Source organism: Suricata suricatta, chromosome 14 (assembly GCF_006229205.1).
Source record: "Suricata suricatta isolate VVHF042 chromosome 14, meerkat_22Aug2017_6uvM2_HiC, whole genome shotgun sequence".
NCBI classification, from domain to species: Eukaryota; Metazoa; Chordata; class Mammalia; order Carnivora; family Herpestidae; genus Suricata; species Suricata suricatta.
The window spans coordinates 1,570,146-1,585,557 of NC_043713.1; positions in this window are offsets into that span (position 1 = coordinate 1,570,146).

A 15,412-nucleotide genomic window follows, 5' to 3' on the forward strand; every position below is an offset into this window, starting at 1 on the left:
CGCCAGCCCACGCCAGCCCACAGGTTCGTATGGTCCTCTCCCGAAGTGGCACACTACCAACTCTGCCACTTGTTTTCTGTGATTTCGCTTTCACGAAGGTCGGGACATGGTGGTGACAGCGAGGGGGGGGTGGGGCTGAGCTTTGGGGCCATTTTCATTTGTAAACAAACAAATCGTGCCCCCCTCCCCCCCAGGAGTAAGTGTCTGTATGCATATGAATGTGTTTACAATTCTCACACGTCTGGTTTTACAGAAAACAACTGTAAGTCTAGGGATCCTGGGTCATTCTCCTGTGCTTTGGTGACGACTCCGCAGGAAGAACAAAGCAGGGTGTCTGTCACCTTGAGCTACAAGGCTGAGCCTTCAACTCAACTCAGTCGTTCGGAAACAGGGATTTGATTTTTTAAATGGGAAATTTGTTTCAACCATAGAAATTTATGGGTTTTAGAGTTATTTTTTATTCTCATCATGTATACATTTAAGAATAACATATAAAATTATTTGTAGTAAAAATATCAGGGACTTCAGGGCAAAAGTCATTCTTTCTTCACTGTGACCTTCGTGGCCTTATTTAAAGCAGAAGCTCCAAAAACGACGTGTTGTTTGCTTTACTGAACCTCAATTTCAGCAATAATATGTGGCTGGAAAGCCAGGGTCCCTAAGAAAGTCGAGGCACAATGTACTACTTACACGTGGGAAGTCATTATTGTTTGTAGATTTCTCCTTTTATATGATATATATGTGTCGCATATCATGTTATATATATCAAGTAAGTTACATACACACTTTAGTTCCCTCAGAAAACGAATAATGACTGTGTGCCTTCCTGCGGAGTCAAGACCTTCCTCAACACATCGGCCACTGCCTGGTCCAGGGGTAGGAGTTGGGAGAGACTCCCATACGGCCACTGCCCCTCCCAGGACCAGCCTCCGTGACAGAGCTGTCCTGAGTGACCCTGGCCCTGCCTCCCCAAGCCGGGGGCAGCCAGGGAACCCCACCCCCGGCCACCCAACCCCCCCATGCCATCTCAGGAGGCTTAACTCAGAAATGCAGAGGACGAGGCCTTCAACGAGCGTGACGGCCGCGAGGGCGCTGGCAGGGCTGCTCGGAGGCGAGGCCGGCGTGCCTGGCAAGGTGGGCTCTTCCCAGACAAAAGTGCACCTGCGTGGAGACTGAGGTGGGGGGGAAGCAAGACCGGATCCACTCAAGCCTTCTCACCGAGCGTCCATGCCGGGCTCTGCCCGGCGGCATCTGGGAGGAATTCCACATGGCGGACGACACCGTGGTCTATTCCGTGGCCAGAAGTCCCCTCCTGTCCGGTGCAGAAGGACCCATCTGCAGGAGTCACACGGGCGCGGGGGTCTCGGGGAGAGAAAGCTCGTTGTTGGCGCCCACGAAAACGGGAGGCACAATACGGACAGCAGGTGAGGAAGGCTGTGAGGACTCGGAGTCGGGGTGACTTCCCCAAGATGTGAGTCCTGAGCAGAGCTGAGATAAGGCAGGGGGCCAGGGGGCCAGGGGCCAGTGCCGGGGGGCCGGGGCGGGAGCGGGGCGAGAGTGAGGGGACCGTGTAGCCCAGGGAGGGTGGCGCCGGGCCTGAGCTGGGCCTGAGCCGGGCCTGGACCAGCTGAGCCCCCCTTCTGGGGGAGTCTGGGGCCAAGTGCTGCTCACGGGCTGCACAGTTTCTGCTGCTGGAGGCCCTCGTGGGGCGGATTAGAGGCCACGAGGGAGCAGGGCATGAAGTGGAAAGGGCAACAGTGAAAGTCGACTTGTCGACCCGGGGCACTCGCTCAGCACTTGTCCAAGTGACATTCTCCCAACTTCATGGGCCCAACATCTTAGGGGCATCAGACACACCCGGGAAGGGTGCGCACCACTCCGACCCAGGAGGCCCCGTCGCCCCTCAGCAGAGAAGCAGAACTGTGGGGTTTCATGACTGTTAAATAGTCACTAGATTTCTAAACACAGGACGAATGCCCCCAAATCACTTTCGGGGACACCAGGGCCTTCTGTCACGGTGACTTTTAGTGTCATCCCGCTGGTGTGGGACAGGGACTCCTTCCTTCCCTTGGTGAAGAATTTAGACTTCTTTTCTCCAGAAGACTTGAGTGGGCATGTCGGCCTCCGTCCCTCCCTCTGGCTCCCGCTGGTCCTCTCCTTGCTTTTGAACTGTTCTCTTGGGGCTGGTCCACCGGTCAGGGGGCTTCTGAGAATGGATGACGTGTCACTTTGTTCATCAGACCCCAAGATGGTCGGCACTACTTGGCTGTACATGAAAAGGAACATCGCTATTTCTGAGTCTTAAAAACAAGGAAATAGGGCATACACTTGAAATACTGTTCTGAGGTCGGCGAGGTGAGGGCGTGTGTTAAGTTGGGGGTATGTGTGGGGCACGAGTGACCCTTCTGTGGGCGGAGGTCAAAGTAGTCATTCTATAGGAACTCTCCATCGCTAACCTCCCCACAATTTGCTGGAAAACGTGTCGTGGCTACAGACCTATCGCACGGCGTCTGGGTTGTTTCTTGGGACAAAAGCCTCCGTATAAATGACATTTTCAGAATTTGCTCGTCCGTCCTGGCGTTACGTCCTGTGTTCACACACCGCCCACTTCCACAGGTTCTCAGTGATCTGCATGCACACCACCTGCCTTCTCTGTTATGAAGTTGATTAAAACACAGAAACGAAAGCATTCTATATTTTCTGAGAGCATCTTCCACGCAGTTTTCTGGATCATTCTGCCATTATTGGGATCAGCCTGTACGTTTCTCACGAAGCGACCTGACAAACAGGTGATAAAACATTCTCTAACTCCTTCCCCTCCCCCCAAAACAAAACAACAAAGGAAACGCTCCCTTTGCAGGATATGCGCCAGAAACCACCCAGAGGTTCTGTGCCTCCTACGCAGCGACCGCAAAACGCCCCCACAGCGGAGGCTGTCCTGTGTAAATACCAGTCTGATCAGAATTTAGTATATTATTGGATTTCTAATTTTCTGCGAAAAGACCAGGCTATGTTGAGCAGCCTTTAGCAAGCTGTCACAGATGAGACCACTGAGCACATCCTGACTTAACACACGGTGAGGTTGCCAAGGATACGCTGCAGAGGGACCGGGGTCAGGAGTCAAACTGACCAATATTGAGCAAATTGCATTGGTTTGAATGATTCCCCCTGAGCTAGTAATGATATGGCGAGCACACAGTTAGGTCTGCAGACAGATAAATACTAGCCTGGAAGACCAGCCGAGCTGCACTGGGATCGGCACACGTGCGTGCGTGCTTGTGCGGCTTGTGCGCGAAATATACAAAAATACACACAGCAGTCGTCGGGCAGACAATGAGTCTGTAAAGCGACAACAAGGGGACCTGTCGGTCTGTGTACGCGTGACTCTCGCTGAAGGTGACCCAGCGCTGTGCACAAAGCCGTATAGGAAGGGCCACCATATGGGAAAAAACTCTGCGGCATTTTTCTCTGTTTTGATTTTCATAGTCGTGATCTTTTTTGCCTCAAGGCACAATGTGATTTTCAGAGTACAGCAAAACTAGGAAAATATTACCTAAAGCCTTATTATTTTATGTAATAGCCTCCACAAAATGTCTCAAATGCATGACCCACAGGAAGTTGAATTACCAGGTTTCAGAAGTCACAGAAAAGCATAAGAGGAAAAGACGAAGAGGATCATTGGTCGGCTTCCTAATGAACATTCTTCCAACCGTTGAAATTAATGCTTTCTTCTGCAGGAATCAATGCATCAATCCATATGGCTGCCTGTCCGTCATTGCCCGGGCTAATTAAGAGGTCGACATGTTCTCCAGACCTCCGCCTGCTCTCCCAACCTGGCCTCGTCCTCACTGGCTCTTCTCATTCCGTTTCTCATGGCGTCCGTCATAACTGAAGAACCAGAGGTCATACACCTGACGACCTAATAACAAACATTCTGGAATGGGGAGAGAACGCGCCATCCGCCTCTATAATTCAGAGAACAAGGGGCGAAAACAGACGCCCCCAAAGTTCTGAGCCAGGACACCGTTCCCTGGCTTCTTCCCCACCACTCCCCAGACCCCTGTGGCTCGGTGTTGACCTTTCCAAGACAAAACTACTCCCAATCTGCCCGCATCCACTGGTTACTGTGAATACCTGGCCCAAATTAAGTGGAAAAAAGAGGCTACTGTAGATAATTTCTCAACAAATTGATTTTGCTTTTCTCCAGGATATGAGTAACATGGCTAAAAATCTAAGATTCTACCATTTTTAATTCAAAGTGGAGCGAAGAAGTCACAGAAAACAGAACAAACAGGAGTAAGAGGTAAATTCTATTGGATTTCTTCTCTTCCCATGTAAGTGAGGTTTAGGACAATTTGAAAATACGGCACAAAAGAAGACCGATGATCTCAGACTCAAGGGGCTTCCTTCTCTTTCCTCGTGAGCGCATGTTTTCCAGAAATGACTTTAATCCTGTTTTCTGTTCCCTGCACAATATATACCCTGGGCTTGACAAGTGTTTCTCCTGTGTCTGTTAGGACACGTGTGTCTGGGGTGCCCTTGTGCATGGATCCAGCCAGGCAGCAACACAGAGCCTTTGGCAGTATTTTGATATGTATCTGAGTGCGTTGCCCAGGCTCTATAATTTATTTCTTTACAAAGTTTCTTTGTTTCTGTTCTTTTCTGTTAGGGAGGAAAAGAGTCAGAATTGGCCGCTTTAAAAGAAGGAGGAGCGTGGATACTTATATCTTAATGAATGTGGGTGATACTCTTTCTTAATCTAAAGAAAAGGGGAAAACGGCCAGGACGTTTCTAGACAGATGGTTAGGGAAAGAATCATTCTGAGTCCGGAGCAGTACATCTATAAAAATGCTGAGTTTTGTCTCTGTTCAATTGGGATCCTGAGCCGAGGATGGCTAGAGGCAAGATAATTAAGTTTCCTTTACTAATTTCGTGCTTTGTAGTGTCTCCCAGAAAGGCCTGCTGCCCAGCGCGCCCACCGTTCACGGGATCGTCTGCCAGAGAGAGAGATGCCACGTCCTCCTGCGCGGAGGTCCGTCCCTCGCCTCCTGAAAGGGCTGCAGAGATATTTCAGATGTGCTGGTTTTATCTCCTGCGTGTCCCGCCATCTACACTAATTACATCGTGATTCCGGGGTGCGTTTCAATAGAGAGGTGATTTACGAAGAAGATGCTAGAGAAAGTCTATAGCAAATAATAGAAAGGAAAATTAATAAATCACAGCCCTTTTCACAGAAAGAAAGAAAACTCTTTGTAAGGTGAACTGTTTAAAACACAATTAGCTCATTCAGGTCTTGGCAGCGGGAAATACTGTCCTCCGAGCTGCCGTGAACTCACGCCTCCCTTCAGATTCAGACCACGGGTGAGCAGGGGTGCGGGGCAAACCCTCCTGCACACACTCCCCACGTTGACGCCTTGCCCCCTTCGCCTCTGGGGCCCCTGTGCCCGCCTGTGGGGCGGCTGTGCCAGAGGAGTGCCCGGCTCTCTGCGCAGGGAGCGCCAGGGTCCAAGCACTGTTTTGGAAATCCATGCAACCCTGGAATTAAAAATGCCTCTGGGGGGGAGGTGGCTCCTAGGCAAATAGCCTAAGCCTGGAAACACTTAACTCAACCGCCTTCCAGTTCAGCTCCCGGCTCGGCTTGGATCCTGCCCTGGAGGCCCTCCCCACGCTGCACCCTCAGCTCAGCGCCCACAGCCAATGCCCCGAATCAGTGTCCAGCCCCGACCTTGTCCCGAGAGGGAAGGAGACAAAGACGGCTGTGCACTTTCAGGGAGAAGGTGACAGCGCGTCGTCACCCGGGGCCCCTCCTGCGCCACATGACAGGGAAGGGCCTCCAGACCCTTCGGTCCCCCCCCACCCCGACGCCGGCGTCTGGGCTTCCCTGAGCGCCGTCCAGAAGAGAAGACCCGCACGGGCCGCCTGGGAAACGCAGTTTAGTGTCTTAGTGGCTGCGAGGCCACCCCATCCCCACCGCCCCGCTGCCACTCAGCGTGTCCACGGGTTTAAATCCCTACTAACCAAACATCATAGAGGCACAGAGTTTCTCAACAAAATATTTTATCATATCTACAGTGATGAAAACTACAAATAACCTAAAATCTGCAAGGCTAAAGAACGGTTAGGGGCGCCTGGGTGGCTCAGTCGGTTGAGTGTCTGGCTTCAGCTCAGGTCATGATCTCACAGTTCTTGGGTTCCAGCCCCGCGTCGGACTCTGTGCTGACAGCTCGGAGTCTGGAGCCCGTCTTCAGATTCTGTGTCTCCCTCTCTCTCTGACCCTCCCCTGCTCACACTCTCTCTCTCTGTCGCTCAAAAATAAACAAAAAACATAAAAACAATTTAAGAACAGTTAAAATTTATGGTAAATACCTACTGTGGAATATTCTGAGATATTAAGTGAATATACAAGAAAATATTCACAGGCATGGAAAATAACTTACTATATATTTAAGTTTTAATTTAGTATATATCACAAAGATATATGTTTGCAAAACATATATTGTATATATAATCTAAATTTATGTATAATCTAAGTTTACACATTATCTACATTTCTACAAAGAAAATGTATTTATACAACAGAGGTTATTTGATGCCTTCTAGGTGTCAAGTTTGTGTTACGCATTTCCTACATGGAAAGTTATATCTGCAATAAACAAATGCATAATAATTACTGTCCCATGAATGCACGAGAAGTGGTACAAGCCAGGCCTCATTTTTTAGAAGCTATGGTTACAGTCATCTATGGTCATTTTTTAAATTTCTTATTTGTGTTTTGTTACAGATTGCAGAGCACTTAAAACGTGTGGTAATTGTAAAGTTGGAACCTAAACAATAAAATTTGAAACTCGTGTATTCTTCCCCCAAAAGTGCTCCTCATCTGCTTCTCCCCTCTATTTCTCGTTAGGGACCCGCCGATAAGAGTATTGTCCTTCCACTGAAGTCCACGTGGCCTCGGTCCCCAGCCCTGCCCTCTCTCCTGGAAGGTCTCCAGTGGTCACGGGCTTCACGTGGCCTGGAGTTTTTCTCTCCTCTGCCACGTAAGTCACTCTGTAACTGGTGCTCGGGCTTCACTCCCTGAAATTCACCCGTTACCTCATCCCTGAAGGGAGAAGGTCATCCTTTTGCCTAGAAGAAGCCTTGGGACTCCTTTCTTGCCCACAAATGCGGTCCGCAGGCCTTCCACAAGCTCACCGGCCAAGCCATTTTCCACTTTGAGCCGCTCAGCAGCCATTTCTTTAGCACCCTCCACTAGCGTGACTGTCCCCTGCATTCGTCGGAAGCACACCTGTTCCGTCACCTCTAGAATCCACTTTCTCCATCAAGTCGCCCCTCACCTCTCAGTGAGGACTCGTCAGCCTTGTGTGTGTGCACGCGGCGCACCGAGTCACCGCCCATGTGGAAGGCCCCTCTGTTCCGTTGTAAGTCTTACATTCTGGGATCCCGCCATGGCTGCATTTCACGAAGTCCTAACATTCACGGTGAGTCACCCTAACCTGCCTGCCTTCCTTTCCCTGGCTGGTCAGGGTCCTTCGTGTGCCTGGAGAGGCCGACCGGACAGGCTCTGTCTGTACAATAAATGTATCCTCTGGAGAGACCTTGCAGACGGGGACCCTGGGAGCAAGGAGGGTAAAGTCAAGGGGCCTGTTCCTCCCCACCTCCTGGGGGGACACCGGGCAGCAAGCCCCTTCACTGAGCCCACAGCCCCAGCCCACTCCGGGCAGGTCCTGGGAGTTCTCTTGCTCTAGAAGCAAGGCTGCTCCTGTTCCCATCAGCTGCCCTTGTGTCCTCTCTCCCTGAACACACCTATGCGACGGCCCCTCAAATTGACCTGTTCGAGTGAGCCCTGTGGTTCTAGCAGGAACCCTGACTCTCAAAGTTCCTGCGCATCCTAAGAGGCGGTCCGTCCTGCCGGGCGGGAGGGAGACGGGAGACGCGGGAGGCCTCTGGAGCCAGGGCGCTGGCAGGTGCGCCGCAGAGGGCATTTTTAGAAGGTGTCATCATCACTTTGCATCAAAGGCTCTGGATTTCCGGGGTGTCATATATATCAATATTCAAATATAAAGGCAGGAATTCCAGTCTTCCATAGATCAATAGTAATTATTTTAGAATAGTCGGATACATTGATTTATCCGCGTCTCTGACCCCTTCCACTAACACAAATGAGCAGGCGCTGCATGCGTGCCTGCTCACACACATGCAAGGCCTTGGGTCTCGGGTTTGGGCCGGACGTTTGCCCGTCTCATCCCTGGCACCAGCCTCCACTCGCCGCCCGTGGTGTTTGGTCTCAATGCTGCCGCATCCACGCCGGTGAGCGTCCAGAGAGCGCACTATGGCGGTCCGTTTCTCTGTACAGAGCCGCTCACGTGGGGTTTCCCATGCCTCCTCTACTGCCTTCCCATGTACAAAATCTGTTTTATTTAAAATAGTTGCTTCCAAATCCTCCACAACTACTAAGTTAACACTTGGCAGAGCTCTGGGGGAGATCAGGGGCGCCTGTGTAGGCGGGCCCCACACCGGCAGAATCGGGGTCATGTAGCCTGAGGAGGATGTGTTCTGCTTACTGGAAGTCACATTAGTTGGGCGGCATTTGTTCCGTTGATAAAGGTCAGTGTCCAATAAGATACAATACGGGCCTGGCGAGGAGGGATTGTATTTGGAGGGGTGCGTGGAGGGGGGTGAAGGAACGGGGGCGCCGAGGGGTCGTGGCGGTGGGTCCTGCAGCAGGTCAGCTGCTCTGACTAGGAGGTCTCCAGGCACCTTAGGGACAGGCAAAGGGTTTTCTCTTAGCAGCAGCAGCGTGAAGGCTGCAGAGAGCCTGGTGTGGGGCGGGGCGGGCAAGGCTGGCAGGGGTGCGGCGTGGCTCCCGGAAGGGCTCTTTCCTTGGGGGCAGGTGTCTGCTGGCTCAGGCTGAGGGCAGGTAGGTCCAGTCTCGGAGCCCGGGAGGCGACAGAAGTTTAGCCCAAGTCTGGTTGACAACTATTTTGCTGGATAAATCGGTGGGGCCAGTGGTTCCAAGAATGACAGTTGAGACACAGAAAGGGACTTTGGAGGGTGTGTATTTAACCCACTCAAAAACTTTTGTTCTTTTTCCCAACCATGAGAGCTGATATTTCCAGACTAGATAACAGAGATATAGAATGAAGTCTCCTTTGCTCAAGGTCTCAAAGGATCAGATAAATTCCCATTTCTCTAAAATTGCTTAGGTTGTAATCACTGAGATGAAAAACAATGCTTTTTTGGAGGCTGTGATTTTTTTTAAATTTTTTTATCATGAACTTTGGAGGCAGGCAGCTGTGAGTTGGGCTCTTGCCCAGACCTGATGGCCGTGGCCTTGGGAGGCTGTGTCCTCCTCGACATGTAAGACGGCCAGTGTCCCACAGGCGACGGGAAGAACCCAGCAGGTAGTCTGTGAGCTCACGGTCACAGGCTGGCTGGTATTCAGAAACGCCCGGGAAAGGGAAACCAGCCCCATTAGGAACAACAGGAACAATAATAAAATAACAAGACTCCCCTCATATTCTTCCTGCGAAGATAAGAGAAAGCTGGACCTTCAAACCATGAACTGTGATACAAGTATGGTCACTATTCACCCACGCCACGTCACTTCAGAGAGTTAGACCCTTGCTTTCTGACGGCCATGCTTTAGGATTTAATTATTACGATTGTTAAAATGACATCGACCCTTTAGGCCGTCTGTCTTGCAGCCACACGGTCTCCCAGGACGAGGTCCCCGAGGACAGACCGACTTCCAGGCCGGAAGGAGCTGCGCACACAGCAAGCTTTTCTCACGTGATTCACATTTCCAATTTTAGAGGAGGAATGCAGCTTTCAGGTCGAAAAGTCAGTCAGTCACCCTCTCTCTCGTATCACTATTAGGAATGAAACACTAGAAAACATTAGAAAAGTCGTGATTCCAAAGACATTTTCCTCATTAAATGTGCACTGGCTCTTAAGTACAGTACAGGGCTGCAAATGTAACTCTGTCCTTATTACGGGAGGTAATGAGGCCTTAAATTGGGGAAAATTTAAAGACTATAGTATTTTATTGGTATAACTTTCCAAAATGATTGCTTACGAAGCTATTAAATGGATAATTCTTCAGGACAATAGAATATAGAAACTGTGGGATCAGAAAGAACCCCGTCCCTAAAAGGGATTCCCACCGCTGTCCGGTTTGTCGCTGGTGCTGCCCTGCACAGCCCTCCGGTGGGGTGGCCCCGGGACCCTGTCTGCCACACCGTGTGCTGCCGCTGGAGCGCCATGTCAACGCTGCTCCCTCTGTCCATGGGGCTCCCTCCTCTTCAGGAGCCCATCCCGGCTTCCGCCACACGCGCAGCCTCTGTGCTGTGTCTCTGCCGAACCTTGGGGGCCTGCCGGCCAGCGTGCACCCCGCCTTCCGCGCCGCAAACTCCCTGAGGGCGAGCCGAATCTGCCTTCTGCAGCTCTGGGATTCAGCGTCCCGCCTGGCTTTGCAGTAGGGACTCAAAAAATGTCTGTTGACATTTATTTGACATCATTATTAAGTGATGATTTAAATGACATCATTATCTCAATGTTTCTTATGCTGAAAAGCCAAACTCTATACTGTAAGTTGCACTGAAAGCTGGAGGACAGGACGGATTACAGCAGAGGGACAGTGGCCTAGTCCTGTGAGGGTCTCTCGAGGGGGGCGGGGCAGGTGCCCTGCAGGACGGAGCACCCCCGGCTGCCTCCCCGCAGCACGGCAACCCGGGGTGGGGAGCTCGGTCACAGGCGCCAGGTGCAGCCCAGGGCAAGCCTGGGATGGAGCCCCTTGGTCACAGGCACAGGGACAAGCCACCAGGAAGGCTGCGGGGAGCCTCTGGGTCCCTCCATGGGGTGCAGTGAGCTGGGGGTGGGGCGAGGCTTTCTCTGATAAAATCCTGGAGACAGATGAGGAAGGATGCAACAGAAAGTGCTCTCCTTGAGAAGGGGGCGGGGTGCCTGGGGGGAGGAGCGTGATCAGGAGGAGGGGCGGGGTGCCTGGGGGGCTCAGCCAGCTGGGCATGGGACTCCTGGTTTCAGCTCAGGTCGTGATCTCATGGTTCGTGAGTTCAAGCCCCGGGTCGGACTCTGTGCTGGCAGCACGGAGCCTGCTTGGGATTCTCTCTGTCTCTCTCCCTATCTCTCTCTGCCCCTCCCTTGCTCTCACTCTTTCTCTCTCTCAAATAAATAAAGTTAAAAAAAAGGGGGAGCAAGGAAGCCTTACAAGTCGTAGGTAGAGAATATGCATGTGGGGAGATGTGTGTGATAATTAGTGCCAAGCACGGAATGCATGTGTGTGTGCACGTGCCCGTGGACAATGAGCGTGCTCATCACACCCACTGCGAGACAGGGAGTCTTTAAAACCCGGCGTTGGTAAATTATGTAAAATAAAAAAAAAAAAAAAGAAGGTTTTTCGCCATGAGCTTCTGTGAAAAGGGAAAGTTTAGGGCTTCATGACAATTTTTAGAAAATAGAGGGAGATTTTTAAATGTGGGGAAAAGGGTAAGAAATCAAGAGGTAAGAGCTCACACAAGAGTTTCTCCTGTCGCTGTCGCCCCGGGCCCACCCAGGCCCGAGCGGCACAGTCCGGGATGCCCCGGGGCCGGGGCCCCGCGTCCACGCCCTGAGAAAACCAGGCTCGGGCAGCACGCCGTGCTCACAGAGTCTGAGTCCTTTACCACAGAAGCTGACCTTGGACCTGAGGTTACCTGCTGTGGCCGCTGGGTCCTCCCTACGGAGCGCTGCTGCCTCCGGGTCCGGGGCACACCAGAGCCCGGGCGAGCGCGGCGGGGGGGGGGGGGGGGGGGGGGGGGGGGGGGGGGGGGGGGGGGGGGGGGGGGGGGGGGGGGGGGGGGGGGGAGCCTGCACCAACCCCCCTTCACCGCGCAGCAGCAGCCTGGACCTTGGAGCCGCTCGCCCCTCGCAGACCCAGCCTGGACTCTGTTTCCGTTTTCTACTCCTTCACTCTGCCTCCCCAGAGATCTGCATCCCGGCCTCAAAACACCCAAGCTCCCTTCCTCTGAGATGCAAAATATATCGTTAGTATTGTAATAACTGAAACCAACAAGTTATAATTCCCGGCCGTCTGATTGTTCCGCTTTCACGGGGCTTCATCAATCTGTCCATGTTGCTCCGATTTTCCTCAAGGATTTACGTTGCCATGATTTGTTTTTAAAGAGCAAAACCCTCTTCAAACAAGCGCGGCTAAGGATGGCTTTCCTGAGAGGCGGCGGCGGGCCCTAGGCGCACGCCCAGCACCGAAGGTCGGAATTTGGACCCTGGTGACCCCAACCCAAGAACGTGGGAGAAACAGCAATAAAAAAATGGCTGGATTTGGTGTCTAGGTGGTTATGTAAACTGGTGCTAATTTTTTTTTTTAAGGAAAAAAGGATCCTACAGCAGAGTGACGGAGGGATGCTTCAGCGGCAAACAAAATGAATACTTGCTTTAAAAAAATGTCAAAATGTGGATGTGCCTCCAATCATTTAAAAAATAGAAGGTGATAAGTTGAAAATGTCAGGTAATTGGCAGACAGATAGAAAGTTAAACTGTGTCCTCAGTGAAGAAAATTAACCAGCAGCTGCCAGCAGGGACCCCAAGGTCATGTGAATGTCAGAATCGAGCAAAGCCCAATCATTCAGAAGGGGCTCTCGGCTGAAAGCCCCTCCCTGGTCATTTCCAGATCTCTCAGGAACTGCCCTGAACTACTGCCAACATGTGTTCATTTCTAAAAATTACATAGATTGTGATTTATTACCCATCACACTACAAAAATCCACTGTGAATTAAATCAGCCTTTGTTTAAATTGCTCCTTGGCAATACGCATCATATCATCATAAATGACATTGAAGTTATAATCTGCAGTGGCCGGCCTCGGCCACTGATAAGGCTCCACCACGGGACGATCAATACTTACTATTCATTTTTGAAATTATCTTCACATTGATCCCTGAACAAGCACCGGCAACACAGAGGCACAGCCTTTAATACAATAATTATATAAAGGTTTACAGGCTCATCCTCCTGGCCAATAAAAGCTGTCAACGGGCAGGGACAGTTACAATCCCATAATCCATCAAAACCCTGTTCTCTGACCTGTGGGCTTCTGGGCTTTCGGGCGAGCTCGGTAAACACGCTCGCGGACGGGGGACGGTGCGGGCGGCCAAACAAAGGCCGGATGGATGTCACTGATTAACGAAAAGTCCTCCGAGCGGCCACAGTCCTCTTTTTTATGACGGGAACAATGAAGGGTCATCTATTCATCTATTTGCTAATTGTAATTCAACAAGGAGATCACAGCCAGCCACTTCTCCGCTTTTACTGTTAGGTCCTTAATTTATCAGGGCTGACTGTGTACCCGATGATTTACAGTAATGAAGTAAGCCCGCCGAGAGCATCGTGGAGACGGGCACCTTAGCAGAGGGACAGGCAAGGGCCGGGGACCAGAGACAGCGAGACAGATCGATGGACGCCGAACTCGGTGTCAGGGCCCTCTCACACGCACGCAGGCGCACGCGGGCCCGGCACACAGACAAGCACAGTCACACACGGGAAAACACACACAAACACGCCAGGACACACAAGGACGCAGGCACCTGCACGGACACACACATCCACATCCACAGGTGCAGACACACAGGCACGCACAGATGTAAACACGCGTGAACACACACGCGTGAACACACATGGGTGAAGACACACATGCAAGGACACACACACACACACACAATTATAGTAAAAATCCTTCCGTCGAGTTTTCGAGGGCATTATGAGTTACAAGAAATCCTGCAACTTCTCTGTACCGCATCTCTGTTTTACCATTAATTATAACAAGGTCATTTACCAAGTCTGTTCAAGGTGTCGCTGAATGTAACCTGGCTTGGCTGGCGGGATAGACCCTGAGTCGTCTACTCTTTCTGGTTGTTCTCAGGCCTGACGTGAAGTGTGACTCTCTGCCGCCTGGGGCAGGGTGGGGGGGAGGGGGGGCAGGGCAGGGGGGGGGGGGGGGGGGGGGGGGGGGGGGGGGGGGCGGGGGGAGGGCCCCACGGCGTCAGCAGCTGCAGCCCGGGGCTTCCTCCTGCGTTGGAGCAGGTGGTCAGTCAGTCACCGCCAGCCCCTGAGGTCGAGGGGTACACGGAGTCCCCCAGGAGAACGGGACCCCCGCAGCCGTCGCTCCAGGAGGGCTGGGGCCCGGGGACACGGCCCCCCACCCGGCGCCAGGTCCCTCCTCCCGGCTCCTGTCGAAGTGAGTTTCCGAGGTGGTGGGATCCTGGTAGTGTCCGAAATGACAACTTACTCGCCTTTAGAGGGATTTTTGAAAATGTGTTATTAGTTGGAATTGTCAACATTAAACACCGCAGGGACATCGTCGCGTGACCGGGGGCGGCGCTGCTTCCAGTGTTTCTGGGGTGACAAGCGAACAGGGCGGTCCCAGGGCCGACGGGGCGTGGCCAGACGGCCCGCGCCCCGCAAGCGCACCGCAGGGCTGCCCGCGGGCCGGGCGCCCCGTCTGCCGACCTCAGGAAGGTGCCGGGTGGGAACGACTTTCACAAATAAGCCTCAGCTTTAGGGAGTTATCAGAACTTGTGCTTGGCCTTGACGTCTTCCAGTTCACTGCTGTTGTTTTTTACTTTTTACTTATTTTCTTTTCAGTTTATTTTGAGAGAGACAGAGAGTGGGAGAGGGGCAGCAAGGCAGGGGGAGAGGGGTTCCAAGCAGGCACTGCGCTGTCCCCACGGAGCCCCACGCGGGGCTTGAACCCGTGAAGTGAGAGATCATGACCCGAGCAGAAATCAAGAGTCGACTCACCCAGCTGGCCCACCAGGCGCCTCATTATATTTTTATGTTTAAAAAGCCCCATTACCCGTCCTTTAAGGTCACACAGTGGAGCAGAAGCCCTGCCTTCGAAAGGCTCCCGGAAGGGCTGCAGCAGCTCCCAGAGCGGCACCGCCCGTCAGAGAAACGGGTTGGCAAGCGGGTCCCCGGGGGACCGGCCCGTGGAGACCCGGCCTCGGGCAGTCCTGTGCCCCTGGTGCATGCCACTCCTCTGGCGGAAAGCCATCCTGAGAAACGGAAAATGTGCAAAAACACGGAGACAGTGTCCATGCGGAAGCCCCCACATCCAAACAGACCCCCGGGGACAGGCACAGGCACCGTCCCGTGTCACCCCAGAGACGGCGTCCCAAGTGTGTGCTGCACCAGCACGTGCACTGAGGCTGGGCCCACACGGAGATCGGGGCGGCCACTCCGTCAGGCGCCCTGTGAAGCCTCCTGTAGTCGTGAGAGAACCCACAGGAAGGAAGGATCCCGGCCCCGGCGGCCCAGCGACGGTGGCCCAGGCCTCAGCCTGCACGGCCCCGGGACGTCCACACCCGGGCCTCAGCCTGCGCGGCCCCGGGACGTCCACAC